We start from the raw sequence: 23599 nt of genomic DNA on the forward strand, positions 1-23599 counted from the left end.
ATATTTTAAGTTCGGAAATCAGACACTAAAACGAGTCTACTTTGAGAAATTTTTTTCCTGCGTATTCGGATTTTTGATCCCCAGTATATAGGGGTTGCCGCAATCTGGAAATATTATCCCAATAGTTTGGTCAGGAAAGCAATGTAATGTTAGGACCCCTTAGTGTTAACCTTACTTTGTGCACATTTCACCATATCTTGGGAACTTTCCAGTGAACTCTTAAGTGAATTGAAAATTTTTTGCACTCAATGTTTTAATGTTCATTTAATTTAGAATTTCCTTCATTCCCTACCACTATTGTAAGATATTTACTTTTTACCTAATTTGTAAAATTTAAAAAGTTTAGAATTCTGTACAAAATCACTCAGGCGAAGTGATTGCCTTTTATTTAAATCTTATTTAGAAGGTATTTTTCTTAAAGTATTTCATTTAAAGTTTTTATCATTTTAAGTTGAAATGAATGTCGCCCTGCTTTGCATAGTTCAAAAATTATTTCAAAGGAAACATAACTTAACATTAAACACTCAGGACTTACAATTATAAATCAAACAATCACTACATTTATTTATTAAAAAACACTCTTATGAACCGATAATAAATTTATCTAAGTCCTAAATGTGAGTTCTATAATATATACTTTATTTAAACTCTGTATATACATCTGACCTCTGTTGTCGCCAATGGCTCAATTTTAAAATATAGTTTGTCTTTTTCAAATTTTCGGATATTTTCATATAAAGGATAGTATTAAGTTTGAGAATTAAAAATTTTTGTTTAAAAAAGTTGTTAAAAATTATAATTATTATTAATACTTGACAACAGGAAATTTTCAATTAAAGGTTGAAAATTTTTTTAATTCTGTTATTTTTTTAATTATGTTTTTAATTACCTAATTCATATAACAGTATTTAGGAATCTATAAATTTATGCTACGTATGATCGTTGCAGAATAACCTGCACCCAATATATGTAAATAAAATATATTTTTAAAATTGTGCATTTTCTATTAATTGCATTTATTATTCTTATACTGAAAGAGTATCAAGGTATCTATGACCTCCATAATAAATGAAGTATTTACGGACTTTTATATATATTAAGGAATTGAGTCAATTTTTCACGAAGTTTAAGATCTCATCCCATTGAAAAAAAAGTTATTTAATAAATATTCTTTTACAATAAATGCTTCTAGTAATAAAACAAACGCGATATAGGTCATTGAAGAAAAATCCTTTCATTTGTACATTTTTCCCTTCTTGAAATTATTTCACATATTTCTTTTTTTCACTAGCGAATTTCCGATTATTTTAAAAATATCGATTTTTTTCATTTGCAAGAAATTTTTACTTTAAAGCGTGATAACATTTTTGAATACTCCAATTTTTTTTTCTAATAAATAATATGTCTTTGTTAATTTCTAAAAAAAATGTTCATAAAAAAGTTTACATTATTCTTTTATCAAGATTGATTTAACAGAGAAAATCACTAAATTAAAACAGGTTATGTTTTCTTACAATAAAAGTTAAATAGAATTAATTCTTTAAAATAGCGTTCCAATAAAACATGGTATTAAAATGTTACGTAATTTTTTGTGATTGGTTCAATAATAAATTATTTTTATTTCTTCACAAACACAATTCTTGTAAAAAAAATTAAATCTGTTATATCAAAAAACTAGATCGTTTTATAAAATATAAATTATTGTGCTGAATAAAGTATAAATACAGTTTATTTGTAACGTGATCCTAAGAATAAAAAGTTTATTTTCTTTTTTAATTCTCTACTAAAATGAATTAATGAGTTATTTTTATTCATCATGGCTAGTCGAGGAGGAGAAAAAAAATATCGAATTTCACTGTTTAGGTTAATGTAATTTCGTTCTCCCACCGCATTTACGCGTAATCCATCGCCAATTCCACTTGCAATCGCCTAGTTTATAAACTACGGTATGTTTTGTCAATTCGCGCCCGGCGGGTTAACACATTTACTGTTCGGAGAACCTCCCCCTGAATGCAGTGTAACGTTCCTCTCACAATTCATCATATTTTAATAACGTGTCCAACTTTAATCAACATCGTTTAAAGCTTTTTGGGAGTTCTATTTTATGCATTCAAGATTTCTTGGATGATATTCACCATCCTAACATTTTTACGTGTCGTTGGTATTTTTAACTACAGATGAAAGTTTTAACACATCTACAGTTTTATACAATTTTGTAAATATTTTATCACCTTCATACATTTTACTCACTTCGTGCGTTTTATATTGTACTCATTCTTTTTATCTGATTTTATTCATACCTTTTATTTGATTTTATTTAGATAATTTATTTTGTCTTATTCACTTACTAAAACTATTGTATCAATTACAATTGTGTTACAATTAAATTTTGCATGCACTTTGGCTTTTAAACTATTTTACCGTGTTGTTTGGCGCAGCATGTCCTCATCTGGACCTTGCGCCACTAAACCCTACATTCAATCACAACCCCGCCCTGTATAAATAGTTGGTCTCGAAATATATTTTTTCAGGTGTTGAAATGTTTTTTTATTACATAACAGCAACAATTTCTCATATTTTTTAACTCATTTTATTTTTAAATAGTAATTAAAATATGACTTACTTCGATTAATCTTTCTATGTTTTTTAAAAAAGTTAGGATTTAAATTTAGTGTCTTCTGTGAAATTATTTCAAATCTTCTTTTATTAGCACAAAGGCATCAACATTTCAATATTTTTAGTCAAGAAAGAATCTTAGGAAAAAAATATTGTTATAACCAGTGCAAAGGCTGATAAAAATATTTATTCTGCCGAAATTACCAGCGTTCTAGGTTATAAACAGTTTTTCCAAACTTCAAAAGTACAAAAATAGCTTACAAATAAGGAATATGTGTAGTTTTAAGTTTATGAGAATGAAAAAATAATTATTTTATGGAAAGGCCTCCTAAGTTTTATTTGTGTGCAACTCTTGTTGTGTTTTCACATAAGATTGATTCAACTGAGAAAAATGTAATGTAGTTTAAGTAATAGCACCATAAAATTTATTAGATTATTATCCTCTGTCAGATAAATATTGGAGAGACAGTGTTGCCCTTTCGCAAACATCTATTATTTGATAATAAATAAATTTTAAGTATGAATCATAAAATTTTTGTGTGAAGAAGTTAGTGTTATTGTTAGACTCTGAAATTGCAAAACTATAAAAATGCCTTTTAACTGTGTGACTATTATGTTGAAATAGTCTAAACCATCAACTGAAAAAACATCTGTTTCTCTTATTGATATATATTTAAAATACTTGCTCAACGTTTTTTATAAAAAAAATTATGACTAGAAACTTAATGTATCATATCATATGAACACTGCTAATTTTAATATGTTATTTCTAGTTTAATAACTTTTTGTTCAAGTTATGTATCATAAACTGTAAAGAAAATTTTTCCAACTGAGGGAAAATTTGTCCAGTCTAGGAATCAAATTTATTGGAAAATGGTTATAAATCGCAAAGATATACAATAAATGAATATGTAATAAAAATATTTCTTTTTCTCAAATACTCATCACCAGTTACTAATTTGTTACGAAAATGACGGTAATTTTTCCCCCCAAGATTAGTGAGTTATGTTTGCGAAAAAGTATTTTGTAAATTTCAATTTAGATGAGGTAATATGTATCAAGAAATTTAGTAACTCTTTAAAATATTTCAGATCGCAAATTTTAAATTTCTAAAGCATTGAGGCATATGGTAACATAATTTTTATTTTAAATAACTGTAAATTAAAATGAAGCGTGAATTGAATTTTTCTATTTTGTTATGTGCGAAAAGTATATGTTTAACTTTTAAGATTATTATTATTTTGTATAAAAATTATTACATCCTGTCTGTGTATAGCAATATCAAAGTTATTGTAAATGAATAAATTATGCTTAAATATTGATTTGGTTATTTTTTCCAAGTTAGTATTTCCAAGTTATGTAATTATTTTTACATTTCTGAATCTGCTTGAAATGTATTATTTTCCCTAATCAGGAAATGGGCGTAGAACAATCCCATATTTGTCTACTCTTTTATATAAATTTCTATTTGTAAAAGTATTATTTTAATTTTTAAATGATAAAATAATTTCAGAATCCATAGTATTAAGAATTTTCTTAACCTAAAATTTAAATTCTTTTTTATTTTCTCTTCTTTAAAGCATTAGTGATACTTATTCTATAATATCTGTTGGTGCTTTAACGAATAATATGTAAAAAAGATTTTTAACTTTACATATGGGTGACTCTTTTTAAACATGACAATTTGGGGAAAAAATAGTTTCAGAGTAATTAAATTTAAAAATTCACATTTCAAGGACTATTCGAGATTCAGTTCATATGAAATAATATATGGGTGATTCTCACGAAACATGACAATTCGGACCAAACAATTTCTTCAAATTTAAAGTCTTCAAAATAATCACAAAATTTTTTTTTGTATATTTATTTAGTTACATTTATTAATATCTTACCGACAGCAATGTAGTTTATTGACATGTGCTCAAGAAAGAAAAAAAATAGAAATTCACCAAATTTTGAATGCCAGAAAAATGACATATTAGCTTAGAAGTTAAGAAAACAGTCCTTCTAAGCTAATAGTAAGTAACTCAATTTAGGAAACTCAAAAAAGACGAAGTTGAGAAATTAATTTTTAACTTTTTATGTAAATAAATTCCAAAAATAATTATTGTGAACAATTTTAACAAATTAGTTAAGTATAATAAAGTGAGAGAGTAACACACATAATGAGATAGTTTTTAATTTTACTTAACTTTAATTTACAAAGAAACAGTTAAAACAAAGGAAACAAAAAAAAAATTTTAAATTTCATTAATCTTGAAGCATTTAGAGGAAGCAAAATGTCTGGAAGATATTGGGTAAGAAGCAGAAATTTTTGAATTTGTGATATTCTGAAATTTGTGACACAGTCTTTTTTTCCCGTGTCACTTAAAGTGATTAGCAGTCTGCTCGCCAGCACGAATAATAAAGTTAACTTAAATATCTTTATGACCGACTTCAAAAACTACTCCTACAATTAAAATTATAATCTTAGGAATTGTGTAATTAATTTTATAATGATTTACATCGGAAATTTTTTATAATATTATCTAAATTTAAAATATTTCAAATCATTCTATTTTACAACTTTATTACATTCCTTAATTTATACACCAAGCAGCGTTTAAAGAATATGACAGAATTAAATTGTACAGTAATGTTCTTAGTTTATCCTTTATATTTTTTAACTATCTGTGTTTTGAAAAAAAAATAACCTTATGTCTTTTGCGCTAGATAGACCAAGATCTGTTTAAATTAATTCTTTTATCCACTGTAGAAAGAATCAAAATTGTTTTTGTTGATGTGTACAGAATAAAATATTGTGCATAATAATCAATCATTAAATAAATAAATAAGTTACAATTATACATATTACAATCTTTCATAAACTGGGTATTAGGTTGATATTTGCTTTCCCTCTTTACATGATAGTGTTTAAAAAAATTTCTTATAACTGTGTTAACGTCCTGGACTTTATAAGACAGGATAATGACAATTTTGCCATTTTACAGCATTTAACATTACTTTAATTTAACATTTTGGCCAAAGCCATTTACTTTTCGCAGAAAACATCAGGATTTCTTGAAATAACTAAGGTAAATGTAAATAGTTAATGATATTAATGATTTCAAGAGGACAGGAAAATGACAACATAAAAACCTACTCACCCTGTGAAATGCTTTGAAATTCATTTTGACTCAGAAAATTGGTTCTTTACTCCTGCAATTAGACATGTTCTGATAGGATGGTATTCTACTTAATCTCTGAACCTAAAATATTGATTGTTGGAGCTATCTATTTTGGCTATAAATTACTAAAAAAAAGTGCCCAGAAAAATGGCGCATTTTCATGTGACAAACAAATTATTGACTGAAAAAATTATTTCCAACAAAGTTTTTGGAAATAATACCCTCTGCATATATTCTAGAAATGCTTACAACGGTTGAGATTTAAAAAAAATTGATACTGAAAAATGTATGGGAAGTTTTGAAGCTAGTTATTATTGGAAATATTGTTTGGGACATGCCAGGAAAATGACATTTTGATATTCAATTAAATTTTTTAACTATACAAAAAAGTCAATGCTTGTGCAAAGTCATTTTAAAATGCTAACAGCAATGCTACTTATTAAATTTTTTTTAAAAAAGGTTCTTATAGTAGTATAGTATTAGATCTTGAAGTAAGAGACTGTGAATTGTCATATTTTGTGAGAATCACCCAGATATCAATTTGAAAAAGGAATATATATATATATATATATATATATATATATATACAGACAGACCTCGATATAAGGTCACTTTTCCAAAGTCCCGGCTCACTGAATAGGAATTCTTTGTTACAGATCATCGGATATATGGTCAAGTTTTAAAAATCGTTATCGCTTATAAGGTCATTTTTCTCTGAGGTGAGGAGAGCTCTTTTCTAACAAAAGCCTAATTAACTTTCTTATAAGGCAATTACCCCTCTCGAGTTTTAGGAAAATGAGCGTGAGCGGTAACCTGTCACCGTCTGACGACAACAAAAAAAGTGGTTTGTAAGCTCAGGTGTAGTAGACGTTCCGGCGCAGATATTACTTCTCATTATGCTTCTCTTATGCGTAAATGACGTGTGACATTGTTTATTTTGATTTTGTAGTCGTTGCTTTAAATTGATATAAATTTGCTGGAAAATGGATCACGCTAAAAAACAAATTATAACTCTATGAATTCAAGTGGAAGAAGAAGCTAGGTTTAGATTATTCTTTTAAAATAACGAAGATGATGAATTTTTTGTTAATCGTCCGACTGAAGAAACATTCGCTGTTCTGATTAAAATACATTTAATGATGAAAAATTTCGTCAGTATTTTCGCTTCTCAATTGAATTGTTTCAAGAACTATTTAAAGTAATCGAAAGAAGCATTTCGTACAGAGTGTGTAATAGAAGGAAGCAACCAATCTCCAAAGAAGAGAAATTGTGCCTGACTCTCAGGTAAGAGCAATGTTACTTTATTAGAAATTTATTAAGTTGTTATGTATTAGATTTTATAACATGCATGAATTTCTCAGTGTTAATATCTATTTTATACGTTTTTAAATAGCATATTTTGAAACTGTTTTATTATATTTAAATTCTGCATGCATTCAACAATTATTATTTGAAATGTTATTTAATTTTCTAATATGAAGTATAAAAGTTAATTTTAGCTTATTTTAATATCTATAAATATCCATGTATTCAGCTTTAGATCGATAGGTATCAACTTGTCTGAGAAGTAAAGGTGACCCGTGCACTACATGGATTACTTTACTACATGGATTTTCAATCCTCTCTATTAATTTAAGGCTATATGCATTTGAAACAATTACAATCTAATAAAAGAAACCTTTAAACTTGACAAAGACATCAAAAGATTTTTAAATAAATTATTTGATACTGAATAATAATTGCAAAATTCATTCTCAGAACATCAAAGATTTCACTTCTGAATATTTTTTTAATATAATTGAAAAATATTTACTTGCACATTATTTATCACACTCCATGTAAATTTTTTGTAGGAATTCTAGTCAGTATGTATTTTGTTTAATCAATCCAAACATTTGCCTTTATTTAAGTGACTTAATTTTCTCACTTTTTTTATTGGACTAAAAATGTTTTATTTTTAGATTCCTAGCAAGCGGAGAATCCTACCGTTCTTTGGCATTCAACTACAGAATTTTCCATTGTTGGATTGGCCGTATTATTGAAGAGGTTCTAGAAAGCATCATAAAAAATGTAATGCCTTTGTTTTTGCCATAGCCTTCTGAAGAGAAGTTTATGGAAATTGAAAAGAACTTCTCAAAGATGTGGAACTTTCCAAATCGCTGGGGTGCAATTGATGGCAAGCACATTAGGATTGTTTGCCCGAAAAACAGCGAAAGTGCTTATTACTGTTATAAGGACTATTTTTCGACAGTTTTGTTGGCACTTGTTGATGCGAACTACTAAGGTCTAACCTAAACAAAAATCTGCAGTCAGGGACTATTACCCTTCCGGAACCAAAGAACCTTCCTGGAACTAAAATTTTGTGCCCAAATGTTTTTGTCGGGGATGCAGCATTTGCATTAACCTTCGCAATGATGAAACCCTTCCCTGAAAGTCAAGCTCAAACAGATGTTGAAAAGGCACGATATAATTACAGATTATGCAGAGCTAGACGGACATCTGAAAATACCTTTGGTATTCTATGCTAGTATTTCAGAGTGTTTTTCACACCAATTGCATGTAAAATTGAAACTGTGAGTAAACTTGTGCTAGCAAGCTGCATCTTGCACAATATGCTGCGCCAAAGAAAAATACCATGTCCCTTACAACCAAAAAAAGGAACAAACATGGTAACGCCGGACAAATCTTGCTGTAACAGGATCAAAACATGCATCTTTCAGAGCCGAGTATATCCGGCAAAATTTTTCCCAATATTTCAGCAGCAAAGAGAGTGATCTGAAATGGCAAAATAAAAAAATAACACGCCCTGCTTAATATATTTTATTTAACTGTATCAAATTGTAATCACTTTAATTTCAATTTTAGATATTCTCCATTTTAAAGTTGTTTTTTATTCTTTTCAAATTTTATTTCCTTAAGTTTGTGCTAAGCTGCAATAGAAAAATTTAAGTTATTAATTTCACTTTAATGTTATTTTTTGTCAACACTTGTATCTTAATTTTAGCTTTCATCTAATATTTAATTGTTCATCTATGTACATTGAATAAATTGTTATTTACCTTTTATATATTGAGGTATTTGAAAATTAAGTACATAAATATATTGAGGGATTACCCTTTCAAAAAAAATTTTTTAAGTAAAAGTATAATAATTCATTTTGTGGATGTTTTACATGCTCATTTAACTTATAATCAATAATTTATCTTTAAGAAATAATTAAACTGTTTAATTTAACAAAAAAAAAAAAATTCTTAACAATTTTGTTCGTTCCTTAATATCGGGTTGAGTAAAAAGTTTTCCGCCCAAAAAAAAATCCTGAAAAATGACAAACACATACAAAATCAGCAAAGCTAATGAGAATAGTTATCTCCATTCAAATCAACAATAGTCTGCCAACGTTTTGGCAACTTTTTATTCCCTTCTGCGAAGAACTGGGGGGTGCGCGAGTAGAGAAAGCAATTGACCTCATTTATGACCTCGTCATTTGAACGGAAGATTGTGCCATCAAGATGCAGCTGCAGAATTGAAAACAGATTGTAATCCGAAGGCGCCATGTCTGTGTGTATGGTGGATGTTGCATCAAATCCCACTCTAACGTGTGGAGCGCCATGCCGGTCATTGCACTAAATGTGGCCAAGTGTTATCTTGATGAAAGAGAATCACCTTCCTTCTGAGCTCGTTTTCTCGTTTTTCGCGAATCGCATCGCTAACTTTGATTAGCATATTGCTGTATATTGCACTGTTGATAGCCTACCCGCTTTTAAGGTACTCCTTGTAGATAATTCCACGACAATCCCACCAGATACGGAGAAGGACCTTCTTGTTAGTTAGCGTTCGTCTTGCAACCGAACTTGCGGATTCCCCGGATGCTGACCACCCTCCTCTACGACTAGTATTGTTGTAGTATACCCATTTTTCATCACAGGTCACAATTCTGTCCAGAACGTCCTCTTTTCTTTGATCTCTGAGCAGAACCAAACAGGCCGCTTTTCTCTTGCTCTTGTCTTCAGCAGTCAATTCGCAAGTCACTCAACGGTTAAACTTAACTGTTAGATTTATGCGTTTGAGAGTATTTGCTATTGTTTTTTGGCAAATGTCAAGCTCTAACGCAATAGTTCGTGTTGAAAATTTCTGTCTTGAACAGTAATTTGCTTTAACTGGTCACAATCAACCTCAATAGGGCAGCCAGAACGTGGTTCATCTTCAATGTTGAAATTCCCAGTTTTAAACTTTCGAAACCAAACTTTTACTGTATCCTCATAAGAAACAGTATTGAAACCTAAACTTTCACACATTTTCTTGTGGCATTCAGTTACACTTACTTTATTTCGGAACTCATAGTACATAATGGGTCTGATCTGTTAACGCGATAGCACCATTTTAAGAAATTTTTTGGTGCACAAGATGATAAAGTTTTGACAAACAAATTACACAGTTGTGTAGTTCAAACTTTCTTCTTTAAAATACAAAAGCCCGTTTCAAAAAAAGTTAACCACCACGGCAATGGCTGCTGCTAGCACGGAGGTATTTCCCTTTGGCGGAAAACTTTTTACTCAACCTGATATATCAATTTGAATATTTTTTGTGGATTATTTTGTAATAAAAGTTTAAAAAAAAGACGTTAAAAATTCCTGTTAGGTATATATAACATGCTTTAAAAAATGTAATACCTCATAAAATGCTAATTCCATGCACAGTTTAAATAAGTATATTATACTTAAGATAAAAGAGATTACTTCAAAGCTATATCTTAAATAGAAAAAATTCCTTAGGGACTTAAAATTAAGATTAATGCAATAAATTATCACCTATGGGAAAAAGCACTTTAAAGTCTGCCTGCTGAGCAATTTAAAATAATCGGTATACTTTTGCATCCTGTGTCCATCTGGAATTCTTAAGATTTTTTTTTTCTTGTAGTTCATCTTGTTATTTATAGATTTCAAATTTAATGAAAGAAACCAAGTAATTATTTTTTTTCAACACTTGTATCTTAATTATAACTTTCATCTGATATTTAATTGTAATTTTTTTTAACTCAGTGATTTATTTCTATTATTTGTGTTTTTCAATTTATATTATTTTACTTTATTTTGCATTTTAACCACGAAAATGTATATACTTTTTTCAAGACGAACTTGATTAACCTGAATTATATACATTGAATAAATTATTACTTTTTATGTGTTGACATATTTAAAAAATAGCTACGTAAATATACTAAGATATATAGCATAGTTGGTTAATTATTTTTTTATTTAAACAAATAACTAAAATTTAAATTTCACCACTTCCTTCTAGACACTTCTGTTCCAGTTCAAAAATAATATCAAAAATAATTCCCTTTTTTCTTGTAATTGCAATACTTTTGGAAATTTTTTGACTGTTATGGCAAGGGCGTTAAATAAAATGTCTATTTCATCCTTCTGTCCCATCAGTGATTTTAGAACCGCTCTTTTCTAGCAGACTGAAATTCTAAAAAAAAACTTTCCTTTTGGGACAACCTGCTATCCCGTTCTTTATGCCCCTGTTCTTCTTCTCCCTTTTTACCATTTTTAGAATTTTTGCTGCTAGATGCATTTGAAGGTATATCTACACAGTCACTAGTAGTTGGATCTAGATCGTAACTATATTCAGTTTGAAATTCTCTCTCTTCATTGAACTCTCGAATTTCTTCACCAGCCTGTGAATCAAATTCTTTCTGTAATTCTTCAACAAATGAGCAATTTTCAACATTAGAGATTGTCCTGCAATAAATTAATAATGGTGTTTAACCTGCCTAAGGAAGTCATTTTGACTGCTTTTAATTTCAATTAGAAAGACAAAGATGTATACAATGACACAATTTCTTAGAATTTTGTGACTTTTTGTACAACATATAATTTTTTTTATTGTTAATATTTATTAATAGCTTGTTACATAACTGTAAATAATATAAAAAATGCTAAAAATTAATTTTAGACAAATTTATTGACGCATTCACAATCTAGTCATTTTGACTGCTTTTCGGCAATATAGGTATATACTAATTTTCCGTCTTTCTAGTATTAAAAGACACGCTTTATGATAAAGATTAATAATTATGTTTTAGAAAATAAATTAACTTCGTAAACTACAAAAGTGCCATATTCTCAGAATGAGGAAATAAGCATAATTTACTTCTGATGTTTTTCCCGTTTATTAAATTATAATAATTTGTATATTCTTAACTTATTTTTCTAGAAAAAAATAAAGCACTTAACACATTTTATGAAATAAATTTATTCCATAAGCTTAAATGTCTGAATAATAATAAAGACCTTCATAAGTCTGAAAATATATATTTCAAATAATACTTCACCCTTATCATATAATGTAATATAGCTATCTTTAAACTAAATCTTAAATTTTACTCATTTTCTATTAAATTAATAGGATAAATAATTATTAAAACACAGGCATCAGTTGCTATATCATAGGAGTGTTTTAAAAATATTGTATGAAAATGTATGCTAATAAAAATGTATGTTTATAACAGTAATACTTGTACAGACAAGTAGCTACAAATAGCAGGAAAGTTACTGATAACATGATCGAGTTTCGGTTTGTCAGCATTTGTTTGAAAAGTACTGTTAGTAGATTCTTTTAATTTTTTTTCGTACAGCTGAAAACGCCACTATTTGTCTGTTGCATGAAAAAATGTTTTCTTAAACAAAAGCTATCCTACTTAGCTTTATGTAAATTACATTCTACAATTTTGATTAAATTAGTCTATACATCATATTAAAAATAAGACTTACTCATTAATTAACAATTAGGTTCCATCTAAAAACCTTAATGTATCCAGTCTTTGAAGATCAGTGCTGCACTTTCTTTTCGCAGCTGAACCAGTATGTAGTTTTCCTTATTTCTTCTTCGTCCGTAGGATTTATAGAATTGATTTAGAAAATTCCTGTTTTTTATGTAGTTTTGATAGTCTTTGTTGATTTCATTATCCGAAATTAGATCCTTTGGTTCCGTGTTTGGAATAAACTGATTTTCGATGGTATTTGCGAAAACCTCAGCTTTGTCCTTTTCCGTGTAGATTTTCCCATTGCTGGAATTGAGGGGCATGTTAGTTGTTTTTTGCATTTTAAGAGATTTCACCATCTTTCAAGCTGAGTTATCTTGAATTTCGAGGTCTTTTATTTTATCGTCCCAGGTGTCTTGACGAAAGTCTAGCAGCTGTTTTTGTATTCTATTTATTTCAGTTTTCATTTGGGGGTCCGGCTTCCTTTGAAATTCCCTCCTCATTCTGTTTTTATTCTTTATCCTCTCCTTTAATTCTTTTGGGAATGAATTTATAATCAGCTTTTGTATTTATTAATTCTGTTACTTCTTGATAGGCATTTTGAATATCTTTGGTGAGATTATTGACTTCAATATCTATATCATTTGTAGATTTTAAATTATTGTTAATTGGTGTTGAATAGTGATTTAAAATGTTTTAGTAATGGATCCATTCCGTCTTCTTTTTGGTGATGATATCCTTTTTATTTTGGTAGCATGTTGTTGCGATGGCAGGGTAGTGGTCTCTATTTAATTCTTTATAAACCTCTAAGGTGAATGGTTGTATGGAATTAGTGAGGAGGATGTCTAGGATATCGCTTGTAAATGAGTGGTACGTGGCTTCAGAGGTTGTTGATAATATCATATAGTATTTTTCCATTTTCGTTTGTTTTTCTGCATCCCCAGAGGGTGTTTTTGGAGTTTAGATCGCCGACGATAATTGTATCAATTTGTTGTATGAACAGATATTTAATAACGCCCTCTTCAATAGTGGTTTGAGGTGGATTGTAGAGGCTTGGGATTTTTATTTGTTTATTGTTGTTAATGGTAGCTAGTATAGAGATTTCTTCGTATTTTGGGGTATTACTTTTGCTGTAAAGTATGGTATTGTAGCAATTTTTAGCATAGGTAGCTACACCGCCGCCTCTAAATGCAGTTCTATCACATCTATAGACTTTGTAATTTGCTATTTTGCATTGGTTTGGTTTATTGAAGTGCGTTTCGCTTATAGCCATAAAGTCAATATTGTGTTCATATACAAAATGCCTTAGCTCTTCGATTTTTGCTGGGAGTCAATTTGCGTTCCAAAATGCTATCTTTAGCGGGGTAAAACTGTTTTTATTGTTTAAGTTCATATTTTCTTCTAATGGCTTCCTGATAGTTATTATCTAGACCCATTAATGAGTCTGTATTGTCTTTGGCTACAGAGGTTAGAGCAGTCAGTTTGTCTACGATCTCTTGTGCTTCCTTGATTTTGGATTCTGGGAAGTCAATTAACGGGATTTGTTTCTCTACAGTGACTGCAGCTGCGTATGTTTTATTTTCGTATACGGATTTTTTGATGATATTTTGCCTTTTGTCCTTTATATTTGATTTCTTGGCTACTGCTTCGTAAATGGGGAATTTCTTATATGAAGCTGTATGTTCGCCACCGCAGTTGGCGCATTTCAATGGGTCCCCTTGTCTTCTGGGGCAGTCCCGGGTAAAGTGGTTTTCACCGCATTTAACAAATCGTGGGTCGTGGTTACATCCTGTTTGGGTGTGTTTAAATTTTTGGCATCGGTGACATTGTGTCGGACCTCTGCCTCTGCCCTTGTAGTTTTCTATAATAATTTTCATCCTTTCTAAGAATTTTATTTGGTATATATTTTTGTTAATCTCGTTTTTCTTTAGGGTGACTAGGAAAAGGGGATTAGGTACTCTTTCTCCCTCCTGCCTTTTTGTGAGTTGTACTACGTTCTCAGGGGTTTTATTGTGCTCTTTCATAAGTGCATTATGTATATCATTTGTATCAGTTTCCGTTCTCAATCCTCTGATAACAACTTTGATTATCTTGTCTTCGGGGTGGAGATAAGTGTGATACTCTATCTCCTTTTCAGAATTTTTCTTTTTTTGGTTTTTTAGATCCCTAATAATGGCTCTATATGTGTCTTCAGATTTGGGCTTTATCGTTAGTCTATCAGCTACATTTTTGCCCTCATAGTCTGTGATGTTGAGGTTTCTCATTCTTTCATTAAAGCTCTTCCATTCGAAGTCTTTATCTATTACGACTATCGGTGGAATTTTAACATGTTTTTTAGGGATGGCAAATTGTTCAATCTGTTCGGTTTCTGGATTTTCGTTGTTTTCTTCTTCGAAGACTTCCGAATCCTCCATGTCGATTTTTTTTTCCTTTTGTTTATTTTTGGGGGAGGAGGGAAATTTTCCATTTCATTATCGTTGTTTTTATCTAGTGCCTGGAATTTATTCGAGTGCACGAAATTTAGTCTTGCATTTTGGATGTATTTCCCTATTTTCTTGATTGGGAAAGGGGGAGGGGGGGCCTCTCTTATTGGTTTGGTTCGATTTTCCTTAGGTTTTTTAGTGCCTCTCTCTTAAACTCTTATCATTGAGTTTTATGTTCTCTTCCTCTTATTCTATTTTTCCATCTTGTTATTTATAGATTTCAAATTTAATGAAAGAAACCAAGTAATTATTTTTTTCAACACTTGTATCTTAATTATAACTTTCATCTGATATTGTAATTTTTTATAACTCAGTTATTTATTTTTATTATTTGTGTTTTTAAATTTATATTTTACTTTATTTTGCATTTTAATCACGAAAATGTATATACTTTTTCAAGACGAACTTGATTAACCTGAATTATATACATTGAATAAATTATTACTTTTTATTTGTTGACATATTTGAAAAATAGCTACGTAAATATACAAAGATATAAAGCATAGTTAGTTAATTAATTGTTTATTTAAACAAATAACTAAAATATAAATTTCACCACTTCCTTCTAGACACCTCTGTTCCAGTTCAAAAATAATATTTGAAATTTCCCTTTTTGCTTGTAATTGCAATACTTCAGGAATTTTTTTTACTGATATGGCAAGGGCGTTAAATAAAATGTCTATTTCAGCCAGCTCTTTTCTATCGGACTGAAATTCTAAAATAAAATTTTCTTTTTGGGACAACCTGCTATACCGTTCTTTATGCCCCTGTTCTTCTTCTCGTGTTCCTGTGTTTAAAAGACACTCCTTATAATAAAGATTAATAATTATGTTTTAGAAAATAAATTAACTTCGTAAACTACAAAAGTGCCATATTCTAAGAATGAGGAAATAAGCATAATTTACTTCTGATGTTTTTTCTCGTTTATTAAATTAGAATAATTTGGATATTCCTAACTTATTTTTCTAGAAAAAAATAAAGCACTTAACACATTTTATGAAATAAATTTATTTCGTAAGCTTGAATGTCTGAATAATAATAATGACCTTCACAAGTCTGAAAATATATATTACAAATAATACTTCACCCTTATCATATAATGTAATAAAGCTATCTTTAAACTAAATCTTAAATTTTACTCATTTTCTATTAAATTAATAGGATATATAATTATTAAAACACAGGCATTAGTTGCTATATCATAGGAGTGTTTTAAAAATATTGTATGAAAATGTATGCTAATAAAAATGTATGTTTACAACAGTAATACTTGTACCGACAAGTAGCTACAAATAGCAGGAAACTTACTGATAACATGATCGAGTTTTGGTTTGCCAGCATTTGTTTGAATAGTACTGTTAGTAGATTCTTTTAATTTTTTTTTCGTACAGCTGAAAACACCACTATTTGTCTGTTGCATGAAAAAATGTTTTCTTAAACAAAAGCTATCCTACTTAGCTTTATGTAAATTACGTTCTACAATTTCGATTAAACTTGTCTATGCATCATATTAAAAATAAGACTTACTCAGTAATTAACAATTAGGTTCCATCTAAAAACCTTAATGAATCCAGTCTTTGAAGATCAGTACTGCACTTCTTTTCGCATCTGAACCAGTTGGTAGTTTTCTTTTTATTTCCCGTGTAATAGTTTCGGACGGTCTTCCATTTCTTTTTTAGTATTTCCACTAAAAACAGATAGGTACAATGAAGTTTAGTGAAGAGGATTTATATAAATTAGAAAAGGTGATAAATATTTAAGAAGCTAAAACAAATTTGGGTGTTTAACAAACTGATTGAACAACAAGTTTTAAAAAATAAAGCATTTTTAAATGCTAAATTACCTACATGTACCATTGTGGGTGAATTACCAACATGTACCTTATAAAACAAATTGAAAAGAATTTATCAAAAATTAAGCTTCTTCTCATACACATAAAGTCACAATTTTCTAATTGCACAGGTATCTGAAAATTTGCAAAATCGTAAAAATATGATTTAACTTTTGAATACCAGTGTACAAAGTCATATATAAATATATTAAGAGTAATTGATTTGTCATAACGGGTGAGATAATTTGTTTTGTAACTTAAAAAGCCAAAAATTGAAAAATTTTCCTCCCCACTCACATACAAGTTTGCGACTATGGAAAAAGTTTACCCATTGATAAAATAAATTATTTCCCTGTTTTTTTTTTGTTTTTTTTATAAAAAAAATAGTTCAATCTTTATAAATTTATCAGCAGAATTCTTAAGTCAAATAAAATATTTCATTCTTATAATATAAATTTAAAATTATTTTATCTGTATAAAATAATTGAATAAGTTACAATATGAAATATATTAAATAAATATTTACTAACCTGCAACTCCAAGTTCTTCCGCAATTTCAAGCCATAGATTATTTTCTATAATAGAATCTTTGTATGATTTTGTTTTTTACAGAGTAGAGGAGAGGCCTCTTTTTCACTTCTGAAATCAATTTTTCTTCAAAATATTCGTTGCATTCCGCCATATGTTCGATTTACTTTATAACGTTCACCTCAACTGCACGTGGGAATCAGAACGAAATGGATTCAGGCGGTAGATAACGACAAGGCTCGGCGTCCGATGATGTATTCTGACCATCCTCCAAATTGGCCAATCAAAAGTTGACGCTCACTTGTCACTGACGTTCGGCTGCGCGTACTGTTCTAACAAACCATTACTTTAGGGGTCCTGGAGATAGTTTCCACTCCCCAAATTCACAAAGAATTCCCCCCCCCCCGCTTTCGCTGCCAGTAATTGCTCGTCCCCGTATTCCCACACTTCCAGGGAGGGGGTGGGCTTTCGCCGTTCGTGCGAGAACAGCGGACAAGTTTTCCCCATCGTGTCACTAGACCATTTGCTGACCAGACCAGAGGAAAGAATTTCATTCGAAACTCTCATGTTGGCAAAGAGAAAGACGTTGACTCTTTCAGAGAAATAAAAAATCACTGAAGATTTCGAAACCACGTTTTGCCGTAAAACGTGGTATACCACGCACCAACTTAAACTCTATTCTATTCTGTCTTCTCATCGCAATGGAAATTGAAAAAGAAAAAGGATGCGTTTTTCCCCTTATGAGAAAATTGAAGAAGCCATTCTCCAATGGTTAAAAATGGCTAGATCTAAAAATGTGCCGATGTCGTGTTCAGTACTGAAAGAAAAAGTTCTGCAAATAGCCGCGGAATTGGGAGAACCTAATTTTATGGCGAGCAGATGGTGAATTCAAGAGATTTAAAGTAAGACATGATTTAATTTTCAAGACAGTTTGCCGTGAAGCTGGAGGTGTTGATGAAATTGTTTTGAATGACTGGAAGAAATCTATGTTAGAAGATGACATTTTGAAACGGTATAAGCCATGCGATGTATTCAACGTCAACAAATGTGGTCTTTTTTTACCGATTCTTACCTGAAAGAACTGTAGCGTTAAAAAATGAAAAGTGTGTAGGTGGCAAAAAAGCAAAGAAAGACTTATAGTATTGTTAGGGGCCAATACGGATGGCTCTGTAAAATTGAGACCTCTTGTTATTGGTAAATTCCAAAAGCCACGTTGCTTTAAAAACGTGAAATCTTTACCCGTGGATTACGACGCTAGGATGACCGTCACCATTTGGGAGAAAACAATACGGCGTTTAGACCAACAGTTTGTGAAGAAGAAGCGAAAAGTTGTTTTCATAGCAGACAATTGCACAGCTCATACCAACATCCCACAGTTTACATCAATTGAGCTTGTTTTCTTGACACCCAATATGACCAGCTTTCTCCAACCATTGGATCAATGAGTTATTCAAAACCTAAAAGTGAACTATCGTAAGCTCCTCCTGAAGGACTTAATCGCTGCCATCGACCAAAAAAAGGAGTTTCACGTTACTGTCTGGAATGCCATTTCCTGTGTGTACAAAAGTTGGAACATTATGTCCACCACATGCATAGCAAATTGTTTTCGTCATGCTGGTTTTGTGAGTTCTCTGAATATCGTGGATGACGAAACCGAAGAAGACGATATTCCTCTATCTGTTCTGATGGAAGATCTGAAAAATCGTGGCCATGTCATCGAAGGGAAGGCTGAATATGGTTTGATTGATGTGGAAATTGCCACCACTTCTGAAGCTACAATTTCTGAAATTGTTTCACGAGTTGTGGACAGTGAGGACGATGACAATGATCCTGAGACTGTAGCTGTAACCCAAGCGGAAGCCTTCAATGCATTAAATGTCATACGATATTTTTTTACAAACCATGAGAGAGCTGAGGAATATTTTGAGAAGTTGCAAAATCTGGAAAACATTGTCTCGTTTTTGGTTTCATTTTTCGAACAGACTTGCATAAATGATTATATTAATTAGGGTAAGATGTAATGTATGTATATACACTTTGAGGAAATTTATAAACAGCTGTGTTTTAAATTAAAAATCTTTCTTTAATTCTTTACTAATTCTGTTAAAATTTATTGACTTAAATATTTAATTTATGGCCGATCGTTTTCGAGACAAAAAATGTTGTCGAGAAAACAAGACACAAGACTTTGAAATGTAATAATCATATAGAATTAGTTCAAAAGATTCCTATTATTTATTTTACATATTTATAAAGAAATATTTTAAAAACACGCAGTTTTAAAACAATATAGAAGCAAATATTTATTATCTAAGGAGATACATGTATTTAATAATAATATGATTATAATACATTAATAAAACTAATTATACTATGTATAAAGTTTCTTTGCTTTTGATGAAGCAAATTTATCAATAATATTATCAAAGTTGATCATTTCAAATTTTTCTCTTTCCACTCTTAAAAATGTTAGGTCACTACTTAGGCGATCTTGTCCCATCGTTGATCGTAGATATGTCAAAGTTAATTTGCTGAATGAGCGTTCGCAGCTAGCAATCGATACTGAGATAGTCAAGGAGTATTGAAGTGCCACTCTCAATTTTGGAAAAACATCTCCATACGAGATTATAAAAGTAAGAAATTCTAATGGAGTTTTAGGTTTACTTTCTTTTCCACTGCGGAGTAATATTTTGCAGTCACATTTTTTTTCGATTCACATTTTCGAGTTCTATTCCATTGAAATCTGTATTATAAAATTCACCCAAATTTTTACAATTTTTTCAACGTCTAGTAGAAATCCAAATTTGAAATTAAGGTCACTTAATCGTGTACATATTTCTTCTTGGAGACGATCAAGAACGCTTTTCATAACGCGAGAAATTTCGCTTTCTGCGGAAAGACCAACATCTCTATCCAATTCTCCGGGCATTTTGCGGCGTCTTCTTACACGTATTGTTATATCAATATCCCATTTTTCACAAAGAGACTTTGCTTTTTCTGTTGCCTCTTTCCCAGAGCTTGTCTCGATTTTCGGGTAGTTCAGTTGCTAATGATTCAAGATCATGGAACGCTTCTCTAAAATTCATTCTAGGATTTTGTAATCTGAGGTGCACACGATCAATCCTCCTTAAGATTTCATACCAGAAATGAATTAAAGTTATGAAACTAAAAGTTAGTATATTTTGCAACAGAATTGTAGCTTCACTTTTAGCGTCCTCTGCTAATTTTTCTATTAGTTCTACTATATTCCCTAGCCCATCGACGATAACGGTAACCGCTTGTATTCTGGCGCTCCATCGTGTTTCAGATTCATGTTTGACAGTTTATGTTAAAGCATTTTTTAATAATTCCCGTCGTAACGTTGAACGTGAGAAAAAGAGATATATGTTTTCAATTATTCCAAAATACGTCACAACGATTGGATCTTGTTTAGCTGCAATAACTCCTACTAAATTCAATGAATGGTTATCACTATTTACAAATAATGCTTTATGATTTTTTTTTTATTATTCTTTGTTGAACACCAGATGTGTGACCTGCAATCACGGCAGCATTATTGTAACATTGTGATCTGCAGCTTGTTAATGATATTTCATCGTTATTTAATTTCTCTAAAATTGTATTTTCGATCGAGGTATAATGATACCTTTAGCATGTATTTACTTAAAACCCAAAAGATTCTTTGATGGAAACTTTATTGATAAAATCAACATCTATATACCTAACGACTTGGGACATTTGTTCTCGATGAAAGATATCAGAGGTTGAATCAAACAAAAGTCCATGATATTTATTTCTTTTGATATCGTTTATTAGTTGATTTCTAACTGTAGATGCCAGAAGATGAATGAATTCATTTTGAATCTGTGGTGACAAATATGAGAAAGTTTTTGGAGTTTCTATGGCATGTTTAAAATGATTTGCTTGTAGCGGATCAAACTGAACCGATCCTTTAGTTGTTATTTTCCGGATACTTTTTTCCGTGACTGTATATATAAGTACATTAGAGTGTTATTGTTTTAATGTAACAAGCTTAAGCTACATTGCGTTTATAGAAATCAAAATAAATAGTGATCTGAAAGAAAGAACGTTTGTGCACTGCAACTATTTATTATATCATATTATTTTATCAAACAAATCAAGAAAGGAGATAATTTATGCAACCACACCGCGTAGATGCCATAAGAAAGTGCTGACAGACACAGGTCGAGTCAGCCATGCCAGTAGAAAAGACGTGCCATTTCTATTATGAATATATTATTATAGTTTGATTTACACTATTAATGTTCCTTTTTATTAAGAATTAACATTTATTATTTTATTTCAGTGGTACTAAATTAAAAATATATTTTCCAGAAATCAATTATAATAAAAATTATCCAGCAATTTTTTGTTTTGCGGATCATTTGGCTCCCTTTTGTGAGTAGTGCCCGGGACATGATGCCTTCCCCCCCCCCCCGCTGCGCCACTGGCTACGTCACCCTAAGGGCCTTAGGGTGATCTTATATCGAGGTCTGACTGTATATATAATTAAATTATAATTTTATTTTTATAAATTTGGTGCTCTACTTGTATACCAAATAATAAGGAAAAGTTACACTACAGTGTAACTGATTCATTTTTGATTTCATTAAATAACCTACTTAGCGCCTTTTTCTCTTAATTTGAGATAATTAAAATATCATATTACGATACAATCTTCTCCTGTTTTTGGGTACTTTATAAATACTTAATAATGGTGCAATATTTCCCTGCTTTTAGTTCCCTTCAAAAGTATCAAATCATGGTGCAGCCTTCCTTCGCTTTTAGTTCCCTTCAAAACACTAATTTTTGATACAACCCGTTATTTGGAACTAGCGAAAGCATCAAGATATCGTAATGTAGTCAATGAATACCAATGTTTGGCGCAACAATTTTTTTTCGTTTGAAGCTGCAATTTTACGATATCATTTTTAAGATAATACGTGCTTACTTCGGTCATAAGGGAAATATTTGGCCGTGGGAAATGGTGGGACAAAGGTTCATTTTAATATATATATTTTTAGTTGAATAATTTTAACTGTTTTGTGCCAAGAAACAACAATTCTTGCCAAGCAATCATCGAGGTTGGTGAGCGTTTGCGAACAGGGGGCTTAGTCCCCTAGTTGTCATAAAAAATTTCACTTGATTTGGTTCTCTTTTTTTTTAATCCTCCAAGAAAATGTGCTCGTTATTTAAATTTCGGACATAACTATAATTTAAGTGCAGCATTAATACATAGGCATACCCGCCAACTCTCCCGGATTTTCCGGAAGATTTTATTTTCATATTTAAAGTGGTAGCAATACTCAGGTTATTCTAATTAACTTTTTGAGTTATAATGATAATTATAGATGAGTCTGACCACCACTACATATAAATAATAACAATAAATATATGAAAGCATAATAATACGCAAGCAAATTTCAACGGGATCAAAATATAAATATATTTTTGAATCAGATTGATTTCGGTTATTGTTTTACAACCACTCTAGAAATCCATTCTCGGAAGGAGTGAAAGTTGGCAGGTATGCATAGGTAGTAAGGTAAGATACATTTAAATTTGCTTGTAAACATAAACCGCTTTTTAGATTTTATGGGTTAAGCGTTTCGATTTAAAACACACTATAAATTGGAATGTATTTTAACAGCTGCTTTTTACATTTTTTTTAAAATAGTAAAGAGCTGCAAAAATTTATATTTTTTACTCCATTATTAAATAAAAGAATTTATTTATCAGTAAGCTTTAATCATATTTGCACAGACTGGATTCGGTCGAAAAAAGCAAAACTGTTTACTTCTAAAAGCTGTAACTTTTTTTAAGCTACCTTTTCTTAAAGCAATATAGAGTTGCAGCAAATTTATTTATTTAGAATGTCCAATGTGTGGCACTGCAGTTACTTAATTAATGTTTGAATGAAATTTAAAATTTTCCGTCTCAGAAGGGATTTAGTTGGAACACTGAAACCACGTGTCCATGCCCTGCAACCCAGCGCGAAAGCTCTCAAAACAAAACATGATTAAGTGCTAATATCAAAACTGCGTAGTTTCCTTCTCAGAGTAAAAAGAAAATCAGCGAAATAATTATGACAATTTTTGTTACACCCGATGTTTGTTGAGATAATAATTGTAAGTTATACGGATCCCTGGTAAGCAAGGAAATGGTTAAGAAATGCTACAAATTACTG

At 30.4% G+C, this 23599-nt stretch overlaps 1 protein-coding gene across 1 annotated transcript in view; it reads left to right on the plus strand.

Moving 5' to 3' along the window:
• LOC107450807 (uncharacterized) overlaps window positions 1–23599 on the plus strand; it is a 45378-nt gene that overhangs the window by 5294 nt on the left and 16485 nt on the right. The gene's annotated exons all lie outside the window — the stretch shown is intronic.

Source organism: Parasteatoda tepidariorum, chromosome 10 (assembly GCF_982258835.1).
Source record: "Parasteatoda tepidariorum strain Cologne lab strain chromosome 10, Ptep-v5.0, whole genome shotgun sequence".
Classification (NCBI taxonomy): Eukaryota; Metazoa; Arthropoda; class Arachnida; order Araneae; family Theridiidae; genus Parasteatoda; species Parasteatoda tepidariorum.